This window comes from Oryza sativa, chromosome 2 (genome assembly GCF_034140825.1).
Source record: "Oryza sativa Japonica Group chromosome 2, ASM3414082v1".
Lineage (NCBI taxonomy): Eukaryota > Viridiplantae > Streptophyta > Magnoliopsida > Poales > Poaceae > Oryza > Oryza sativa.
The window spans coordinates 14446042-14468139 of record NC_089036.1 but is presented as its reverse complement, the minus strand read 5'-3'; the positions used below and the strand labels follow the sequence as shown (position 1 = coordinate 14468139).

Below are 22098 nucleotides of genomic sequence, written 5' to 3'. Positions count from 1 at the left end.
CAGACGCCTCAGGCGACTGTCTCTCCACCACCATATTCCCCTTCCACCCCTCTCCCCCTCTCTCTCCTCTCCTCCGTTCTCATCGCGAGACGGCCTACCCCGCTGAGCCGAGCTCCTCCTCGGGCACCGCCGAGGTGCGCCGTCTCCTCAGCCTCTGCTAGCGGGAGAGAGAGAGGCGGTGGGCGGAGTCGGCCACCGTGCGGCAGCCGTCTGCCGGGCTCGTCTTAGCCATCGGCAGAGGGAGCGGCGGGATCTCGAGCTACGGCCGGAAATAGCAGCGACGAGAGAGAGAGAGCGCGCGGCGAGCGGCGGCAACGGCGGATCCCCGGCGGAGGCAACGGGTTCGCGGCGGAGTAGGCGGCTCTCCTCGTCGCCCTCGTCGACAAAGCTCCGGCGGCGAGGGTGGTCCTACTCGTCGCCCTTGCGGCCGCCACCGGAGAGAGAGAGAGCTGGGGTGGGTGGCGACGATGGCGTGACGGAGAAGGCCAGGGAGGATGCCACCCGCCTCTCGCCGCTTGCCGTCGGCCACCGCAGCGGTGCGCTGGGCCTGAGTTGGAGGCGGCGGCGAGAGGGAGAGGCGAGTGCGGTGGCGAAAAAAAGGAGGGGGCAAGAGAGAGAGAGATTAGGGGTAGGATAGTAAAAATAAATATGGGGCTTTGTAGGCTGTGATACCTATTGTGGGTTGGAGTGTCTCTATTAAGTTGTTTCAGATTTTGAGGAGCCCATCCAGGGGTATCCTCCATTCCGAGCTGAGTTCCTCTACAGCACTCTAGAAGTGGCTCACATTGTGGATTCCCTAAGGACAATAGCAGTACAATCTACTCAAAATCATGCCTCGCTATGCCACATAGGATGAGGTTCCTATATGGACACTAGCTCCACAATGGAGGCTCCACCTAACAACTTTTTTTCATCTCAGCCCTTAAATTCTTCTATGTCAGCCCTTCCTATATTTTGTATTAACAAACCATCCAATTTTTTATATTTCAGACCCTGCAACAAAAAAAAAAGATCTACACACATAATCATGCCTGCCCACTGACCCACTTGTCAGCCATCCCTTACTTTTTCCTCCCCCTCACCCCGTTCTCTCGCTCCCAATTGCATTTAATCCTCATCCCCTCCCAAGTCCCAACGAAGACGCCGACGCCTCTCCATCTTCGCCGCCTCACCAACATCGCCCCCAGCTTCATCGCCTACTCTCCTCTCCATCTCCGTCGGCGCCACCCATCTCCGTCTACCCTCTCCCGTTCCCCATCCATCCCCTCCCCTCCAGCGGCAAATCAAGTTCCAATGATGCAACCAAGCTCGGTGGCGGTGGAGCTTCGGCGGCGGGACCGAACTCCGGCATCAGCGAATTGAACTCCGACGGCGCAAAACAAGGTTGGCTTTCTCCTACGTGGATCAAGGCCGACAGTGTGGGCGGGGCAGTCTCGTCTCCGGCAAGCACCAAGTGGAGCAACGTCGGGGCCATCGCGACGTGGAGCATCGACGGCATCCTCGGGCTCATCTCTGGCAAGCGGCGAGTAGAGCAGCGGCAGGCCCACTCGTGGTCGTTGCCACGTCCGGAAATTCACTAGTAATTTCCGAACTTATTTGTGCATAAAACCCTCGTCCAGGAATCAGCCGAGGTACACAAACTGACAATTTAATATACAAATCCATCATAATAATAACGTTACATACTTACAAAAGAAAAGAAAACAGCAGCGGAAATAACGGTCTAGCGATGACTTCAGCTCCATTCCCACAGGCAGCTCAACTGGGGTATAAGCCAAACGTCTTCTCCTTCTGGATCCCTTTTCTTCAATTGAGGTTGATTGATTATTGCAAGAATAAGCATATGACATACTCAACAAGCCACACAGCAAATATGCAAGTGCACAAGGATACCAAAGGATGGCATAATATAGGCTCATTTGTAAAAGCAGCATTTAGCAAAGATTTAAGAGTAGTAAAACAATAGAGTAATTAATCATCAATTTTAATCAACACTGAACAGCACCCCAATGCTGTACAGGCCCAACCAAACCTGAACAACCAACCCCGGCTGTACAAATCTAACTCCAAACCAGGAGCTAAGCAAATTATTACCAATTATAGCATCAATAATTATTGTGAGATGTGTGAGACTAATCACGAAAAACATTGCTCAACTCGCCCATAACCGCGGGCACGGCTATTCGAATAGTTTTACTCTGGCCAGAGGTGTACCACTGTACCTACAAGACACAGCCTCAACATCATGTCTACCATGCGTCGCGATACTGGAAAGTACCCGAATAGAGGCTATGACAATACCCTCTGCACAACACAACTCACCACAGTGCACCATACCTGGATCATAATCACCCCCTCTATAAATACAACCAGAGGCATGGACTCCCCAGCGACCCCCACGGACTTCTCGCCGCTTCTCAGTCTGGTGCCCCGCAATGAATCATGCTATACAAAAGGTAAAGCCGTTGCCTATGCTGGCTTGTGGTTGGCACGGTTAATGTTTTACAACAGTAGCTCGCGAATCGGTCCTTAATTGCCATGAGCACGACCTTCACAACCATGTGCTCACAACCCACCATTGACAAATTTTAATTGGCAATAATTAATTAACCAATCACGATTGACCATCGTGAGCTACCATTAAATATAACCATAAGTGATAGTGTAACATTAGTTATCCCAATCATGTGCTAATGTTTCTAAGCATGGCTAAGCAATTATATATATATAGCATTTAGCTGAACCCAAACCAATATATAAGGTTCTAGCTAATCAAATTATAACCCATAGGAAAATAAAGCCATCTTCGGCCATTAATTAATTGTGAAAGGCTCACCACCCGATGACATTCGAAAATAATGCATAAGTTGAAATCAAACAATAGCTTTAAACGGGTTCAACATGCTCAAAGGGTTGTTTGGGATCTTTGTGACTTGCCTTGAGCTTCCGCAAACACTTCCGAACCTTCCTCAACGAAAACGCTCTCCTCCGGAACGTCGGAAACTAAAACGAAAGAACAAAATCAACAAAATAGTACAAAAACAAGCATAACCAGTACATGTGGATATTTTTAACATGTAGATCTTGATTTTAGAAAAATTTAGCAACTTGAACCACTCGAATCCGAGGTACGATGATTTAGTTATTAATTTCCGAAGTTTAATCGATTTTCATCTAATAGAGAAAACTAAGAAAAGGGATTAATGACGTCATCGCTGACATCATCAATGTCGACTCGACATCAGCGACGACCTCGCCGGCGCTAGAAGACTCGGCCGGACTTTTGGAGGGTACCTACGCGTAGAGGAGAACAACGCGATCTCACCGGTACTAACCAATGCGACGAACGACGACCGGCGACGAGCTTGTGCGGCGGCGGCGGCTCTCCGGTGACCGGTGGTGACGGCGAAGGGGCGGCCGAGCTTCCCCTCTTCCACGCGCACCCGACGGCGACGTGAGGAGGCGGCGGCGGCGGCTAAAACGACGGCGCGAGGCGGCTGTTCGCCGGCCGGCGACGGCGGCGGTTTGGGTGGCGCGGCGGCGGCACTACGGGGCACGAGAGAGCTCGGGACATGGGGCAAACGAAAGAGGACGACTAGGGGATGCTATTTATAGGCTTGGATTGAAGAGATCGGACTCCAACCGAGAGGAATCGAAGCCGGAAAATCCGAGGGTTAGTTGGAGAGATAAACTCGAAAACGAATTCGATTCCGCGTTGATTTCTTCGTGATAAAGTCCGATTCTTGGGGGAAAGGATAGAGGAGGATAAGAGGAATATTTCCCCTCAACTAATTTTGCAAACGGAGCACGGGATGCGGCGGATTTGGTGGAGGAAGCGGCGTCGGCTAGAGCACAGGACGGCAGCTCGGGCTTCTGTCCAAGCTTGAAGACGACACTGTAGCAGGGAGGAGAATTAGACTTTTCGTCTTGGGCTGGCTGAAAACAAAGCAAAGAAAGAAAGAGGAGGAGCTCGGATGGGCCGACTTGGGCTGCACAGCACGCGCGCGAGGGAGAGAGATGTTGGGCTGAAATCAGCCCAACGGCTTAGGAGAGGATTTAAAAACTTTTTCCAATTAAAATAATCACTGAAATGATCTTTGAATTGTTAAAAATACTTCCAATGCTCAAATAGTTTCAAGAAAAATCCTGAAAATACTTGGACACTCAAAGTACTTAACAAAATTATAATCAGACCATTTAATGATTAATTTAATATGTGGATAATTACTGAAATGTTCTTTGTATGGTTAAAATTAGGAATTGAGCTCCGAAAAATCCGAGAAAATTCCAGAGAGTATAATTAACCATGGAGAATTTAATAAAAAATAAATCCGTCCATGCTTTATATTTAGGAAATTTTATTTCCCACATTTAACTTCTCTTGTAAATTAATGAACATTTAATATAAATTCTAATAATAATTTATTAAATAATTTATAAATCCTAAAACGAAAATCAGGATGTGACAGTCATCCTCCTCCTCGCTTCGAGAGGCGGCCCCAGTGGTGGATCTCTACGCTGCCGACCGGTGGTGGATCTCGAGCGGCATCCCCGGTGGCGGATCTCGTGTGACGGCCCGGTGGCGACTCCAGCTCCATGAGCTCTCATGATGAGGACATCAACACCATCGATACATCCACGTCTCCACGACTACAACCTCATGGTCCTATTACCTGTTGACGGTCATTATAGACGAATTTCGACCATCAATACTGTTGGAAATAATGGAGAACTAGAAATGCTTGCATGCATATTCATTTAGAAATAACCTATTTCCACTAGTACTTGACAAAGTACTTGTATACAGGAGATCACTTCATAAATTAAGAAGAAATGATGGAAAATCACCAATCAGAGGTCGACATGCGGTAGACATATGGATAGATGGGCCCACAAACCTATTGAAACACTTGCAAATGGGACCAACCACCATACCACTGGGCCCAGGATCCATCAGGAGACGTTCAGAAGGAAGGACTGGCCCAGGGAGGCCTGCCAGGCGTCGGCCGACCCAGGCTTGGCTCCGCTGGCCTAGGCCCAAGCCAACGACGGTTACTACTGACCTTCCAATGACGGTTGTACCTGTTTTGGCACCTCCAACCGTCATTCTCAAGCTATAAAAGGACCTCATCTCCTTCATTCCAACACACACCAACAAGGAATCAAGTGAAGAAGCTTTTTAGTTTACATATTTTGCTCTAGTGCTAGTAGAGTCAGAATTAGAATAGTCTTCCTTAGTTCTTCAAGTCTTCTGGAGAATTCGGGTATGGTTCTACTATCTCTTCCCTCTCTTGTAAGATTTTATCCATTAATGAAATATTTTTCTTTATATAGTTTTGGTCCTTTACTATACTTGTATAATTATTCGAGTACCAAATTTGGTTTATACTTGACTCGTATTAAATATGTGGCTAGCTTACCAAAGATATGCAATGGTATTGGCTTAGTGTTCATTCATATGGTTGCTCTATGTCATCTGCAGAGGTGTAGAGTAATATTTAGTAATGTAAGTGTGGTGCTTAGATTATTAGATATTATTAAGTGGTGTTATATGCCACAGATCTGTAGAGGTAGGCCGCTGATGGTGATAGCTCAGCACGGGTATTCCTCCACGTCGTATATAGGGCTAAGAAGGTTCTTGGTGCAGGTACTCCTCCATATCTTTAACCGGTTGGATAGCCATGACGGATTGTAGTAAGGAATTCGGCAATATGGGGTGGTTTCTCAATATATTAGGAGGACATAGTTAGGGGGTATTAGCCATAAAGTTGTACAATAGCAAATGTATACTAAAATGACTATATACTAGAAGTGCATAAATGATATTTTTCTTTTTTTTTATCCACTTAGCCTAGACTTATCAATTATCAAGAGTATTCTAAACTGATCCTTCTGTGTGTCAACCTATCCTTATCCTAAAATGATTAACTCCTGCAAAAGACTTTGATTTTATATAAGTGTAATATGAATTTATAGCATAGTACTCTCTTACCATATCTTTTCTTGGAATTAAATAAATACGATACTTGGAAATATTTCCAGTTGAAATGCTACAGTGGTATATCCGTGAGGATTTATTCTATAACCCATAAGAATACCGTCTAATATCTCTGGCAACATTGCTTGGGATTAATTTCCTAGTAATGTCGTTAAGAAATATCAACATTACCTGCGCTTGTGCACGTCAATATCAACATTACCTGCGCTTGTGCACGTCAACTCAACTATCAGGTGAGTTCATTCTTGAGTTCATGTTCATCTTATTTATACCCCCAGAGACATGTGCACTCTTGTTTTACTTAGGAATGATAGAGAGGATCAAAAGGGAGAGGATTCGCGCGGGCTGGATTCAAACTACAGGACAACTCCAACTTGTGACGACCGCCACGACTTCCTACGAACTCCGATTTGGGCGTGCAAGTACTTCATGGAAAGCTTATCAAGTCTACTTTGAAATGGATCTGGCCTCATGTCCATATCAATTCTGGAGTGGCCGCAATCATCGCTTTATCACCGAGCCTTTTTCTATCAAAGGTATTGCGTCAACTTATTTGGGCCCAATAGGCTATGTATCAAGTTGGGTCCATTAAGGACGCGTCCTATGATTAGAGCACAACCCCAACACCCATGTGGTTGTTCTCCCCCTCTTCTTATACCTTTATAGCCACTGCCAAGAACAATTGGTTTTTGATGATCAGAGTTAGCAACTTGCTACCTGCTTGCAGCGCGCGTGTTGGCGAAACCGCCCGTCTGCTTCTATTCGGAACCCTGCCATATTGTGATTTCCTAGTGAAACTTTCATATTCATCTAGCAGTTCTACTTGTTCTTCGATTGCTTGCAGGGCATACGAGTGCCCTCTAGGTCGGGTTGTCGTGCACCACAAGTTCGTGACGACCATTGGTGACGGTATATCGGTTGCTAAGGCGCAACGTCCTTGGACGGTTATAGTTGGGCCATAAACGTCGTCTTCATCCAATCGAGTTATCTCCGCCTCTTATTGAAAGATTGGGATACAAATCCCTCGCGGGTTCACAACAGGTGGTATCAGAGCGTGGTTGATCAGTGAGAGATTATTTACCCTCCGTTGTTTATTTTTTTTCCTATAGTCTAGAAAAAGCCAAAAAAAATTAGATTAGTTAGGGCTTGTTGAGTTTTCGATTGCATCGGTTGTGTCAACTTGTTGGTCTTAGCACTTAGTCTATTAGAGTTTCTTGTTCTTACCACGCACATCGCCATCTTCATCACCGCCGCCATCACCACTTTTGTCGTCATCAGCACCATCACAGCCATCCACCAAATTCCTTTCTGTTTGTGTTTGATATGTTCCTTTTATTGAGTTTAATTGTCGTTGAGCCTGCTGCCACCAGAAAGGAAACAGAACCCTGATTCGAGTGATCTACCTTAAAGGAAATAGAACCCTGATTCGAGTGATCTCCCTTAAAATAGTCGTATCTTTTTCATATGGACTCGAAATTTGGCATAATATATCCACGGACATCTACCTAAAAAAATTACATCGCCAAATTCCACACTCGACAAAATTAAAATCGCGAAATTCCACTTGCAAAATTATGTTTTTGAGGCGAGAAGCTTTGCAAAACCTTTAGATAGAACTTTGAAAAAAATTTACATGCTTCATATTTTGTCCGTTTGAGCTAAGAATTTATGTGGTTGGTTCCAATGTGCTCCTAACTGTGAAAAAATATCAAAAAAATAAAAATAAAAGTTCCATCTCTCTCCTCAGCACCTTCCGCCATTTCCTGTTGTCACCACTGTCATCGTTCCTGTTTAGGTTTGTGTCTTGTGATGTTCTTTGTGGTTAGGCTCACGTCTCTACTTCGGCTAGCCTAGGACCAGTCAGGCCCGGCCCGGGGGGGTCGAGCTGGGCCTCCACACAGGGCCCACGAAGTGAAGGGGCCCAACCCCATATATGCTGTACATAATAGCCCATAGGAACTAAGAAGCCCACTAGCTCAGGAGAGGAAGAAGCAAATGTACAGGAAAAAAATTGCGTCGATTTGGCTTCCTTCCGTGATTCCGTCCGATCGCTTCGCCTTCGCTCGCAATCGCCTGACTCTTCGCATGTTCGGCTGTTCGCCACCCTCCCAGGTTCCAGCCATGTTTCAGCTACGTCGACGACTGCGCGCGGCTATGCGTCAACGGCCGGTGTCGTGCTCAGTGCCGTCAGCGGCACCACGACAGCCGGTAGCCAGATGCAAATCTCTTATCTCTCTGACTCTCTGTTCAGTTCTAGGAGACCAGGAGGTACCCCATTGCTCTCCCCTTTGATGTATGCTAAGTTTATATGTTTAAATTTTGGGATGCAAAATGTTACTCCCCAATTGCTCCTCTTCTGATTTCTGAAATTTTGATTTAGGATTTAGGGATCCTCGCGGAGTCGCGGTGCAGCTGTGCAACTAGGGCAGTGAATAGTTATTTTCTTTAGTTCTCAACTAGGTAATTTGCCAGCACTCATTTTTATTATAATGTTGAATTGAATCTAGTATGACATAATTTTCATAAATTACTTACTTTTTTCTAAATTTACAGTGAAATCATGTAATGTCTCAAGAAAGATTAAATGGTTTGGCAACTTTATGCATCGAGAAGAAACTATTAGATGAAATTGATATTGATGCCATCGTCGATGACTTCGCATCGGTACATGTTAGAAGAAAATTTTAAGGTAAGATATATAACTTGTTTTATAAGAATGTTTTTTTATGCATTAAATTTATTAGAAACATAGTTATATTATTATAGTTGTATTAAAGGGCCCATTTTTCTAGCTTCGCTCCAGGCCACTGAATTGACAGGACCGGGCCTGTGACCAGCACTGTACAAACCTTGAACGATTATATTATTCAACTTGATTTGGCTAACTTGGTTGCTAGTTTTCTCTTGAGCATTACTTTCAGCCCATTGACAACTCAACCACAAACCTGACTACAACTTGATAGGTCTTGTTGCTACGGCACCGATACACCTCGTTCCACGGTTGCAGACTTGTGGGTTGACGTCCCCTCCTATGAGTAAGGTAAGAATTGGTAAGGGCTTGTAAGATAGGCTGAGAGTGAGCATCTTGCAAAAGCTACATCCCAATAGTTGTAGGGCTTATATTTCCTCATTTGTTGTTTTTGTTGCCTTTGTTTTATTAGCCATGGCATGTTCAGAGGATAATGATGAGGAGGGTGCGTTTCATTCCCCACGCACCAAAGGCATCATAAAATATTTTACAAGGCAAGTTAAGTAGCACAAAGAAGGACTTGATGCTGATTTGCAGGTGACAAATGAGAAGAATGGACAATTGGAGTCCACACAGATCGCCACCAACATCAAGCTTACAGGGTTGGAGACATCGATCGCTTGCATTAACACTAGCCTTGCTGCTCTTGTGAGGCATTTTGATGATCTCAATGCTAGAGGTAATGGTCGACGTAATGAAGACGGCATTGAGGATGAATATACGCTGACACTAAACAAGATGATCGAGATGCTCTTGATCGTTGACAACTACGCAATAATCATAGAGGTATGGGTGGTCACCGCCAACGCAAGGTACGCAATAATGATGATGTTTTTTTTTCTAAAATTAAATTTAAGATACCTCCTATTGATGGAAAATATGATCCCGATGCGTACCTTTCTTGGGAGATTGTTGTTGACCAAAAATTTGCATGGCATGATTTTCCTGAGAATTCTAAAGTTACTAGTTAGTTCACTGATTTTTCTTCGGTTTGGTGAATAGAACATGGCAAGAAAAATCCTAATAACATGCCACAAACTTGGGATGCTTTTAAACGGGTCATGCGGGCATGATCTGCTCCTTACTTTGCGTGTGATTTGTTGAATAGGTTGCAACAATTGAGACAGGGTGTGAAAAGTATAGGGGAATATTATCAGGAATTACAAATGGGCATGCTTCGTTGTAATTTAGAGGAAACTGAGGACGCTGCTATGGCTAGATTTTTGGGTGGTTTAAATGGTGAGATTTATGACATCGTAGACTACAAAGATTACACTAATATGACTCGATTGTTTCATCTTGCTTGTAAAGCTGAAAGGGAAGTGCAGGTAAATCTACATTATGATAGGCAGGCACCACTTCTCCGGCCGGCCGTACTCCTTCCTCATCTTCCACACCCACACCCAGTCGAGCAGCACCTCCTCCATCCAGTAACAAGCCACGTGGCCCTCCTGCAAGTTCAACGACAAAGGCTGTTTAGCTAGCCGCGAGTGCTTCTTCAATTGCATCCACGGGTAAAACAAGAGATGTTCAGTGTCACCATTGCAAGGGCTTTGGGCACATGCAGCGTGACTACCCTAGCAAGCATGTTTTGGTAGTCAAAAATGATGGTGAATATTTGTCTACTAGTGATTTCGATGAGGATACACTTGCTTTGCTTGCAGCTGACCATGCAAATAATGAGGAGCCGCCAGAAGAGCATATTAGGGCTAATGATGCAGAGCACTATGAGAACCTCATTGTGCAGCGTGTCCTCAGTGCACAAATGGAGAAGGCGGAGCAAAATCACTGACACACATTGTCCAAACAATGTACGTCATCAAAGAGCGTTCTTGCTGCATGATCATTGATGGAGGTAACTGCCACAATTGCTAGCAGCGAGATGGTGGAGAAGCTTGCACATAGCACCAAACCTCACCCACATCCATAGTACATCCAATGGTTGAACAACAGTGGTAAGGCAAAGGTAACAAAACTGGTGCGCGTTAATTTTGCAATTGGAAATTACCATGATGTTGTTGAATGTGATGTTGTGCCTATGCAAGCATGTAGGGGTGAAATCGGGTCAGGTTGGGTCGGATCTCACCCTTCCCGTATCCTAACCCACATTTTGCAATCGGAATCGGGTCAAATACGAATAGTGTCGAATACGGATACAAACTCGGATAATATCTGGCACAAATATGAAATGGATTTGTACCAAAACATATATACGCTATCGGTTACGAATGTTTATTTGGATATCTAGTCAAAAAAACATCCCTATATATCCCTATATATTCATAACGTGACTATATTAGGCCATTAGTATCTTACAATCAACGAGCTTCTAATGTGATATTGAGAAAGGGAAATGAATCATCGGCATCCGTCTTTAACTGTCCTGTGTGAAGTGACTAGTAGTTGTCTGGCTGCTAACCAATGAAGTGGGGGGGGGGGGGTGGAGACGAGGGGTATGCAGCGCAACGAGCTCATGAGTCACGACGGTTTCCAGCGGACTTCCGACTGCGGGTGCATTGGGGTGTGGTGAACCGACGGGTGCAGTGGCAATGGCGGAGACTCGACGGGGCGTGCAGGCGACGGAGGATCGACGTCACGAGCGTTGTGGAGCTTCAATGGACGCGGCAGCGGCATGGCGACAACGGTGCGTAGCGGCAGCGGAGCTGTGTGGCTATGCTACCTATGTGTTCTGTGCATGCTTGGGTTAGGCTGCCTGGCTGGTGGCTCGTGGGCCATTTGGGCCTGGTGGCTGGCTGGGAAGTAGCATGTTATCCAGGTAATATCCGGATATTTAACCGGGTAATATCCACATATTTTACCGGATAATCCATATCCATCGGATACCACCCTCCCTAACTCGATACATATCCGAAAGAAAATACCTGTATTCGATGCTATTGTGTTTTCGAAAGTTGATTTGCGTAGTCGATGCCACCAAATTCACATGAAACTAGGGGATGAATGGAAAACTGCTTTCAAAACCAAGTTCAGGTGATATGAGTGGTTAGTCATGCCTTTTGGGTTAACTAATGCACCTAGTACTTTCATAAGATTAACAAATGAGGTTTTGCGTGCTTTCATTGGGAAATTTGTGGTGGTATACTTTGATGATTTATTGATTTACAACAAGTCTATGGGTGAACATCTTCATCATTTACGTGATGTTTTTAATACTCTTCGTGATGCACGTTTATTTGGTAACCTTGAGAAGTGCACCTTTTGCACAGATCGAGTTTCTTTGCTTGTCTATGTTGTCACTTTGCAGGGGATTGAGGTTGATCAAGCCAAGGTGGAAGCCATACAAGAATGCCCTGTTCCAATAACTATCACACAAGTGCGAAGTTTTTTTAGGCCTTGCTAGATCTTACCATTGCTTTGTGAAGGATTTCAGCACCATTGTTGCGCCATTGAATGAGCTTACTAAGAAGGTGTTGGCGGCTGTTAAATGCCAATTTTATACCACCAATACATGCATAAAACATAGATTATAAAACATCCAACGTAGTGGTAGGGTTTAATTCTGACATTTTCCAACAGTGTTGGTGTATATTTGAATGTAGGTAATAAACCGCCAAAGTTGGGAGGAAACTTAGACCAAAGAGGAGGAGAATTCTATCTATACAAGAATTTGACTCATAAGAGTTTACTACTTGTTATGAACGGTTTACTACTTGTTATAATTGGACTCATAACAAGAATTGGACTCTCAACACAGACTGTAGGATCGAGATGTCGACTAGAGGAGGGTGAATAGGCGATTAAAAATTAAATGACACCTAATCAAAACTAACCTAAGTTGCTAGGCTCGGTGAGGGACACGACTAAGTAAGCAACTAAGTTATGTTTTGCAATCCTAGGGTGAAAGTGGCTCAAGTATATCACTAGGAAAGTAAATCACACTCCTATGTCAATGTTTAGCAATCCTAGGGTGATATGATCTCAAGTATGTCTCTAGAAATGTAAATTGCACAAATGTAAATCCGACAATCAAAAGAGACAATGAGACAAGAGATTTTTCACCGAGGTTCGGAAACTCGCCGGTTTCCTACTCCCCGTTGAGGCGAGCCCAACTCCACCGCTCAACCACGAAGCCACCGCACACCCCCTTCGTCAAGGGGTGGGCAAGGCCGGAGCCGGCCCACGGAGAGGACTACCCAAGCCTCGATCACTCGGGGTAGTTCTTCCTTCACTCCGAAGGTAGTGAACTCCAAACCACTCACAAACCAGCGCCGGGCCTCCTCCACAATCTTCTCGGAGAGGTCACCGGGTAACTCCTCCACAAGCCGTCTAGGAGGCGGCAACCTCCAAGAGTAACAAGCAATGAACCGGCGTGGAGATGATCAATCAAGTGCCACACTAGCTCTACAATGGAAGCAAATGCACTTGACACTTGGCTAGAACAACCTCAACCACTATAATGGATGAACACTAAGCTCAAAGATGTGTGAGAGAGGTGCAAGGGGTGTATGCAATTGAATTGGGTGCCAAGAGAGTCCCCTTGCTGCTGGTGGGGGAGTATTTATACTCGCCGTTGGGGGCGAAATCCCCCAACTCAGTGCTCTGCCGGTCTGACCGGAGGTATGTGGCCGGTCAGACCGTGCTACTCTACAACGGCTAGTTGCTGTCATTGGGCCCCACAGCCGTGGCCGGTCAGACCAACATGGGGTGGCCGATCAGACCGGCCTCGGCTCAGTCAGACCACCATCAGCTCGGTCTAACCGAATACGGCTCTGGCGGCTCGGGATCGGCACACCGAGACGGCACCATCCTAGCCATATGGCCGGCCGGTCAGACCGGCCCGCACCCGCCGGTCAGACCGGCCTTGAGGTGGCGGTCAGACCGGCCTAGACCCTGCGGTCAGACCGGCTGCCCTGGCCAGTCAGACTGGCACTTGAGCCGCGGTCAGACCGGCCCTGGTCAGGCCGAAAACAGTGAGATAAAAGTTTGTGTGTGTGTGTGATGAAATGAGAGCACAAGTCTAAATGCATAATGACCTAATGTGGCAATTAAAATCATCTCTTTGCTAGGTCATTAACCCTCTTAATAGTTCGGCAAAACTATAAATAAACTAGCACAATTTTGATCGCCCAACGCCTCGATCAATTTAGAAAAGAAAACACTAGTTTACTGTCTTCTCTTCCTTTAGCTTTGTGCCGTCAATTTTAATCCATAGGTAGACATCCATGCGCACACATAATGTGAACCTAACTTAAAGATATAGCTCAAAAGAACGGTTAGTCCACAATTAGCGCTTGTCATTAATTACCAAAATTAACACCGGGGGCCTAGATGCTTCACACACCTTTATATGCATCGTTTGGGGATGACAAGTAGTAGAAAACAAAAGCTTAGTCCCCAATTTAGCCCACAAAGTTCTCCAAAAATGGCTATGAAATTTAGTGTCACGATCAGAAACAATTGTGTTTGGCACACGATGCAAGCGAACAATTTCTCAAAAGAACAAATATGTAATATGGGTAGCATCATTAGTCTTATGACATGGTATGAAGTGTGCCATTTTAGAAAATCTATCCACAACCACAAAAATGCTATCACGCCCCCTCTTGGTCCTAGGCAATCCCAACACAAAATCCATTGAAATATCTTCCCAATGAACACTAGGAACAGGGAGAGGCATATACAAACCATGTGGATTTAAACGTGACTTAGCTTTTTTGACATGTAGTGCAGCGAGCAACGAATCTCTCCACGTTTTTTCTCATCTTAGGGCAAAAGAAATAACCAGCAAGGATGTCCTCCGTCCTGTTGGCACCAAAATGCCCCATCAAACCACCTCCATGGGCTTCCTGCAACAACAATAAGCGAACAGAGCTAGCTAGAATGCATAGCTTGTTAGCTCTAAAAACAAACCCATCATTGAAGACAAATTTGTCCCTGTCTTTCCATCCTTACAATATAGCAACACATCTTTAAAATCAGCATCATGCATATATTGGTCTTTAACTGTTTCTAGCCCAAAAATTTTTTAGTCAAGTTGTGTCAAAAAAAGTATATCTCTACTAGACAATGCATCAGCAATGATATTTTCCTTCCTTTCTTGTGCTTGATAACAAAGGAAAAGATTCAATAAATTCAACCCATTTAGCATGTCTACAGTTCAGTTTTCCTTGACTACAAATATGCTTCAAAGATTCATGATCAGAATGCATGGCAAATTCCTTGGGCCACAAATAATGCTGTTGTGTTTTCAAAGTTTGCACAAGAGTATACAATTCATTATCATAAGTAGAATAATTCAGAACAGACCCACTCAATTTTTCACTAAAATATGCAACAGGTTTTCCTTCTTGTAGCAAAACACCACCCAATCCAAATCCCACTAGCATCACATTCAAGTTCAAAAAGTCTTATTAAAATCAGGAAGTTGGAGGAGAGGTGCATGCGTCAACTTATCTTTCAACATGTGGAAGGCGTTCTCTTGTGATGTGCCCCAAGTGAAAGGCACTCTCTTCTTTGTAAGCTCATTCAATGGTGCAGCAATGGTACTGAAATCCCACACAAAATGGTGATAAAACCCTGCGAGTCCTAGAAAGCTCCGCACCTGTGAGACCGTTTTAGGAGTCGGCCAACTCTGAATTGCCTCAACCTCAATCCCCTGTGGAGTAACAACATAACCAAGAAACGAGACTCGATTGGTGCAAAAACTGCACTTCTCAAGGTTACCAAACAAACGTGCATCATGCAAAGCATTAAAAACATCACGTAAATGATCAAGATGGTCATCTAAAGATTTGCTATAAATTAGAATATCATCAAAGTATAGACCACCATAAATTTTCCAATGAAAGGACGCAAAACCTCATTCATCAACCTCATGAAAGTGCTAGGTGCATTAGTTAAACCAAAATGCATCGTTAACCACTCATATAACCCAAACTTTGTTTTAAATGTTGTTTTCCATTCATCTCCCAACTTCATACGAATCTGGTGGTAACCACTACGCAAATCAACTTTAGAGAAAACAGTAGAGCCAATCAATTCATCAAGCATATCATCTGACCTAGGAATAGGATGGCGATATCTAATGGTAATGTTATTAATAGCTCTACAATCAACATACAAACGCCATGATGCATCTTTCTTTGGTACCAAAATCACTGAAATAACACATGGACTAAGAGACTCGCGTACGTACCATTTATCAAGCAATTCTTGAACTTGACGCTAAATCTCCTTTGTTTCCTCAGAGTTGGTTCAGTATGGCGCACAGTTGGGTAGTGAAGCTCCTTGAATCAAGTCGATCTTATGCTCAATTCTACGCACCGGTGGCAGCCCCGGTGGTACGTCCTTGGGAAACACATCCTCATACTCCTACAAAAAGTTAGTGACCACAGGAGGAAAAGAGATAGCATATTCTCAAAAGAAAACAAGGCCTCTTTGCAAATGAGAGCATAGCAAACAGTGTCACTTGTATCCAAATTTTGAGTATTATTAACTCAAATTTTAAACCACATATACCATTATCTCTACTACTTAAAAAATCTATAGTAGTGGTCTTGATTCCTGACGTAGCAGAGACACTAGACAGACACGCGCAGTCACAACCATCGAATCGCCAGATCCAACGGCGTGGATCATCCATCGCCCATTCGCCCGATGCTGTGAGTTTTCTTTCTCGCTAAACCGCTCCCGATCCCCTTCCTCCCACTCTCCCGCGCCGCCGAACCACCCTCACCACCCACCGCAGCCGCGTCCTCCTCCTCCCCACCGCCGCCGCATCATCCCCCTCCCCACCGCCTCCGCATCCTCCTCCCCATCTCCTGTCGCGTCGTCCTTCGCCACGACGATCCCCTCTCTCCGTGCATCCATCGATCCCGCGGCGACCACCGTTATCGTCAGTCCCTCCTCCACGCCCCCAACACCGATCGCGCCGTCCTATCTACTGTCGTCGCGTCCTCCTCCTTCTCCGGTCCTCCCCATCAACCGCCGCTGACGCCCCTGCCTCTGAGTCCACTCTAGATCCGCCGACGCCTACTCCTCTGCCCACACGCAACCACCGCCCCCGCCGCCGAGTGTCCTCCCCAGCGCTCCCTCCCTACTCCCTGGCGCATCCTCCCGGCGGTCTCTCCTTCGGGCACCCCTCCTCCCCGGCAGCCCTCTGGACGTCGAGGGGGGCAGTGGCGGCCGAGCAAGGATTGCCCTGGGGGGACGACGAGTCCCTGCTCCTTGGCATGGCATCAGCCTCATCCAGCCCGGCGACCTCTCCTTTGGGCGCCCCTCCTCCCTGGCGGCCCTCTGGATGTCGAGGGGGAAGTGGCGGCCAAGCAAGGATTGGGACGATGAGTCCCTGCTACTCGACCTGGCATCAGCCTCATCCAGCCCGGCCTCCATCACTGTGCCTCTCTCTTCTCAGATCCACTGTAGCCGGAGTCATCCTCCATCGCGCCTCTGTGCTTTTGCTCACCGGCGCCGCCTACCAGCATTACATCTCTGAACTCTCACCCTCTCCATCGAGAGTTTGCACAAGGTACACGTAGGCCTGATAACAGCTTGCTCACTTAAGTCTGTTTATGTCTTTTTTCTTTACAATTTTGCATCATTACTTTGCCTTTCCATCTTCCATATATTCCTTAAGAGTTACGACTGTGTGTATTTCAGCCTTTATAAACATATTCAATCACCTAGCAATTTGGTTGTGGGAGATGACTTGCATTGCATAATGGAGGTAAATGGACCATCAGCTGTGGTAAATGAAAATCCAACACAATGTAATTCCATACAGGGCACTATTTGAATCGCTTATCTGGACAACTATCTTTTATACAAAGTCGTCCCCAATTCTTTACCAGAAATCTTATGTTTAGTTATTGGCAATAATTGGTGAATAATTGATGAAATATGTGGTACAGTTAATGTGCGTGGCATGCAGGAAAGAATAGCCATCGATCTGGACTAAAAATGTTGCCACCATCTGGAATTAAAATACTGCCAATGAAGTTGCTCAGTAATATTCCCAGGGTATGTGCCCTGCAGACAATAACCATGCATTTTTTTTTCAATATACTAGATTCAAGCTATCACATATCATTGTTGTCGCCTGTCAAACAAGTATGATAATGTCATGATCTGGCTCTGAAATATCTTGAGTACTGTTTGAAGGTAAATATTCCTGAAAGGATTATAGTAATATGTGGGGCACTTTGCTTAAATTTCTAAGATACGCCTGTCGTATGGGAAATTTTCATTATTTTGGGTAAGATACCATGTTTTGCTTTATAAATTGCACATCTACTTTTTACCAATGCTTGCAATAAAATTTCAGAAGTTCATCATCTCTTGGTGCTACTTTCCAGCTATTTATATTGCATTATCTCCTTCTGTAGCCTTTTTTATTCGCCGTTATAGCCTTCTATGCCTGCTACAATATATTGCATCATCTAGCAAGGTTTGTTTTAATCCTCTTCATTATTACAAACACTACTAGAAAAATAATTTATCGCCACGAAAAAAATCATAGCATCAATGTTAAAATTGTGGCAATAGATACATGTTGCCACAATCTTCAAATCGTTGCTAGCCGTGGTAATAAATAGCGTGGTAATAGTTTATTGCAATGATTTTTATTTAGTTGTAATAAATTTTGATATTGCCATAAAATGGATGTGGCAAAAAATATATATTGCAACACTTCACATCGTTGCAATAAATAACTATTGCCACCACTCCATGTGTGGCATTAGTTCTACATACCAAATTAAATGTTTCAATATTAATTTATCATCCTAACTATTTTCTTTTGATATCTTGTCATGGCCAGGATTCGAACCAAAGATCTCTCCCTCACGCGCGCTCTCCATGACCAACTCACCTACGCATCAATTTTATTTAAAAATGCATATAATTCTATTTGAGACTGCCTAACGAGATTTGAATCATGAATTTGAGTATCTAAAATATTTCAAATGAAAAATTGAAGTTTTAGATCTCATCGAGAACTATAAATTTCATATAAAATTTGTCCTAATCCGTGTCCATATGAAAAGAATAAGTTAAATTATGAGATAATAAATTTTTTATTACAACGAATTTGTTGATCATGGCAATAGAAAATAGTGAAAAGTACCATGTACTATGCAAATTGCCACAAAAATTAAATGTGTGGCGATAGAACATGTTTTTTTTTGCAATAGTAATGTTTTTTTGTGGTGATAACTTATTTTCTATTACAACAAAAATACTGAATAAAACAACGATCATAAATCGTTGCAGCAAAGTATAGTTATTTGCCACAGAAAAAATATCATTGTGATAGTACAATATATCGCCACGAATTATTTTTTGTTGTAATAAATTGGTGGCGATAGCTAAATTATCTTGTAGTGAAACGGATTCACCTAGATAGGCCAGATAACCTGAACATGATCCCATATTTTTCTTCGTCAGATAAGCAGTGGGAAGCAGTTGGAGGAATTTCTGGATTACAAGGACTCGATTGAATTCATCTTTTATGAGTAGATAGAGTAGTCCTTGAGCATGAGCCTGGCTATTTTTACATTATTTGCACACGATTAAAAAAAGATGGATAAAGAATATGAGGTCCCAATAATTTCTACACAGTTTGATCTGAAATTCGGAATATTCATATCCTGAGACTCAGAGAACCATCAAGCATGTCTACATGTAGGATGTTTTTCTTTGATGCTGTAGTGTCATTTGCTTGTAGTGCTGGAGGGTTATATCTATTGACGTGAACTGTACTTCAAACTTTAGAGAGAATCTAACGTATCAAAGGTAGCCCTGTACAGCTGTACTCCATACATCACTTCAGTGTCTTCCTTGGTTGTTCGCTAGCAGCTGAAAGTGTTGTACTTCTCTGAACGCGCATGCATGTTTTGAGAACGAACATAATAACACTGCAGAGGATTATCTTTTCTAACTGCAAACATGAGCGAGTTGTATCACAGTGGTGTTGTTTGGATGCTTCTGCCGCTCCTCTTCAAAACTTTAGCTGAATTTGTTTCATGCCATTTTGCGGTTTGGAAGATTGTGTTACTTATTATTGTTGTTGGTCTATTTAATTGTATGTTTTGGTGATCAGTGCTCAATATCTCGACCTGCCTAAAACTTTGTTCGTAATCTGAATTTTCGCTCTCCTTTGATTCTCATGTTGTATGTAATTTTAATTTTCCCGTTGCGAATTAAAACCACTTGGCTGGTTGAATAATTTACTCTTTGACTGTATATTTAGTTTTTCAACTAATCACATAGTCGGGGGCTACACCTATTAGTCGATGCACCTAAGTATATATTCCTTATTGTTTTTAATTTTTTTAACCCTTGACAGCCTCATGATTTGGTAAAAGCACTCGGGAGACCATTGTTAAGATGATTGAAGCACTCGGCTTTTGATGATTTAAGTTCGGGAGAAGATTGTCTTTTCGACTATGAAAGTCTCAGAGGCTATTGTGGAGATTATGGTAACATTTACCCACATGGATAGCTTATCCGACTGGAGATAGGATGTGGGCCATATTCGTATATTATGTAAATATACTAGACTTTGGAATATATATTGCGGTGTTTCTCAAGGCATATTCCATAAGTGTTACTAGTATACAATTATGTAAATATATAGAGGATCCGAGTCATGTCCGATTGGGTCTTCTTCCTCGTAACCCTGCCCCCCGACCTATATAAGGTGGGTAGGGAACTCCCTAAGGGCATAACCATAATCAGATTGTCAGATCAATAAAACACTTGACGGATACAATATCTGAAATATTAATAAGGTATTACTTATCGTCAAGAAGGCGTGGACCGTCCCTTTACTCATTCATTTTAGATCTCGTGCGCTACCCTCTTTTCTATTGCCAATTTCATTAAATTTTGATTTATAAGTATAACAATAAGTGAAGAGAGGGGCTACAAAAGGTTTGTCTAGGGAGAAAATTCGATCTATAGCATAGGAAAAAACCGGGTACCAAAAAATAGCACAACAAATTTCTTACTTCGATCAGAAGCACAGGCCACTGGTTTTTCTTCAATTCGTAGCACTCCTGTCTTTGCGATCCAAACATATTAGTTGGGATGAGGAAAGACTAATTTTTCCCTTAGTCCTCTCTATTGAGCCGCCACCCGTCGCCCCGCCGCCTCGCCTCCGCCAGTCGCGCCGCCTCCACCCGTTGCCCCGCTTCTGTCCGTCACCCCGCCTCCGCATGTAAGTCATCGTCCCCGCACTGAGGTAGGGCATGGGGAAGGGACACTAGTACGGGAGGGAGAAGGGAGATGTAGTATGGGTGGAAAAAAAACAGGATGGAAGAAGGTTAGTTGAGGCTAAAATATGGGTCCTATTTGTCATACTTGTAATAGAGATGATAGATGGAGAGGCTGTTGGAGTAACTAAGAGTTTGACTTGCCAAATTAGATGGAGAGTTGGTCAAATAGACATTTGGAGAGTTAGGTTTGGAGAGACTGTTAGGAGATGCTCTTATATTGGATCCTTCGCTCCTCCAATCTCACTCCTAGAGCCTGTTTGGGAGAGTTTTTAGCTGCTGCAGCTTCTCCCAGAATCAGAAGCTCCCCCAAACAGTCCAGCTTTTGGTATAGATTCTGAGAAGCTGTAGTTGTAGAATCCAAAAAATGAACTAGACCCAGCTTTTCCAGACTCACAGAAGCTGGCTTTCAACCAGCCATTTCTTAGAATCTTAGGTGGTGTTTGGATCCAGGGACTACACGTCAGATGTTTGGACACTAATTAGAATTATTAAACGTAGACTAATAATAAAACTAATTGCATAAATGAGAGTTAATTCGCGAGACAAATTTTTTAAGCCTAATTAATCCATAATTAGCACATGTTTACTGTAGCATTACATAGACTAATCATAGATTAATTAGGCTCAATAGATTCGTCTCACGAAGTAGTCCAAGGTTATGGAATGAGTTTTGTTATTAGTGTACATTTAATACTTCTAATGAGTGTCCAAACATGGGACTAAAATTTTAGTCCATTATCCAAACAGCCTCTCAAGCTCCCAAAACAGCCCCTAGTATCGGAGAATGCCCCGGATCGGTCTACCGGCACTCGGCGCACAGGATCGGTCGCTGCCCCAGCGCGCACGTGTCTCTCCCATTGGGCCCCACCACGTGTCCCTGTCTACCTACCACGTGTCTCCACCACATACTCCATTGTAACAAATCACCCATATATTTTGGAACCCTCTATTAAGGGAATTCGTTTCATTTTTTTTTCCACAAAAAATATTTCACTTAGTGTACTCACAATGTTTCACTATGTATAGATCTAATGTTGCAGTGAACGAAACATTCTTTTGCAACAAATCATCCACATATTTTGGAAACCCTATATTAAGTGAATTCGTTTTATTTT

The 22098-nt window shown here is 43.9% G+C and overlaps 2 long non-coding RNA genes across 3 annotated transcripts; one reads left to right on the top strand and one right to left on the bottom strand.

The window, feature by feature from the left end:
• Nucleotides 1-1647: 1647 nt before the first annotated feature.
• On the bottom strand, nucleotides 1648-3885 carry LOC136355218 (uncharacterized). The gene is made up of 2 exons (XR_010739432.1): nucleotides 3336-3885; nucleotides 1648-3003 (listed from the first exon to the last, which is right to left on the bottom strand). It is a non-coding gene; the product is annotated as an uncharacterized lncRNA (long non-coding RNA).
• A 12486-nt stretch (nucleotides 3886-16371) lies between these two features.
• Nucleotides 16372-20300, top strand: LOC9272581 (uncharacterized). 2 transcript variants are annotated; one of them, XR_010739079.1, is made up of 4 exons: nucleotides 16372-17235; nucleotides 17367-17433; nucleotides 17618-17726; nucleotides 18526-20300. It is a non-coding gene; the product is annotated as an uncharacterized lncRNA (long non-coding RNA). The 2 variants fall into 2 exon arrangements; XR_001542788.3 differs by lacking the exons at nucleotides 17618-17726; nucleotides 18526-20300 and having other exon boundaries at nucleotides 17367-17553.
• Nucleotides 20301-22098: the final 1798 nt, after the last annotated feature.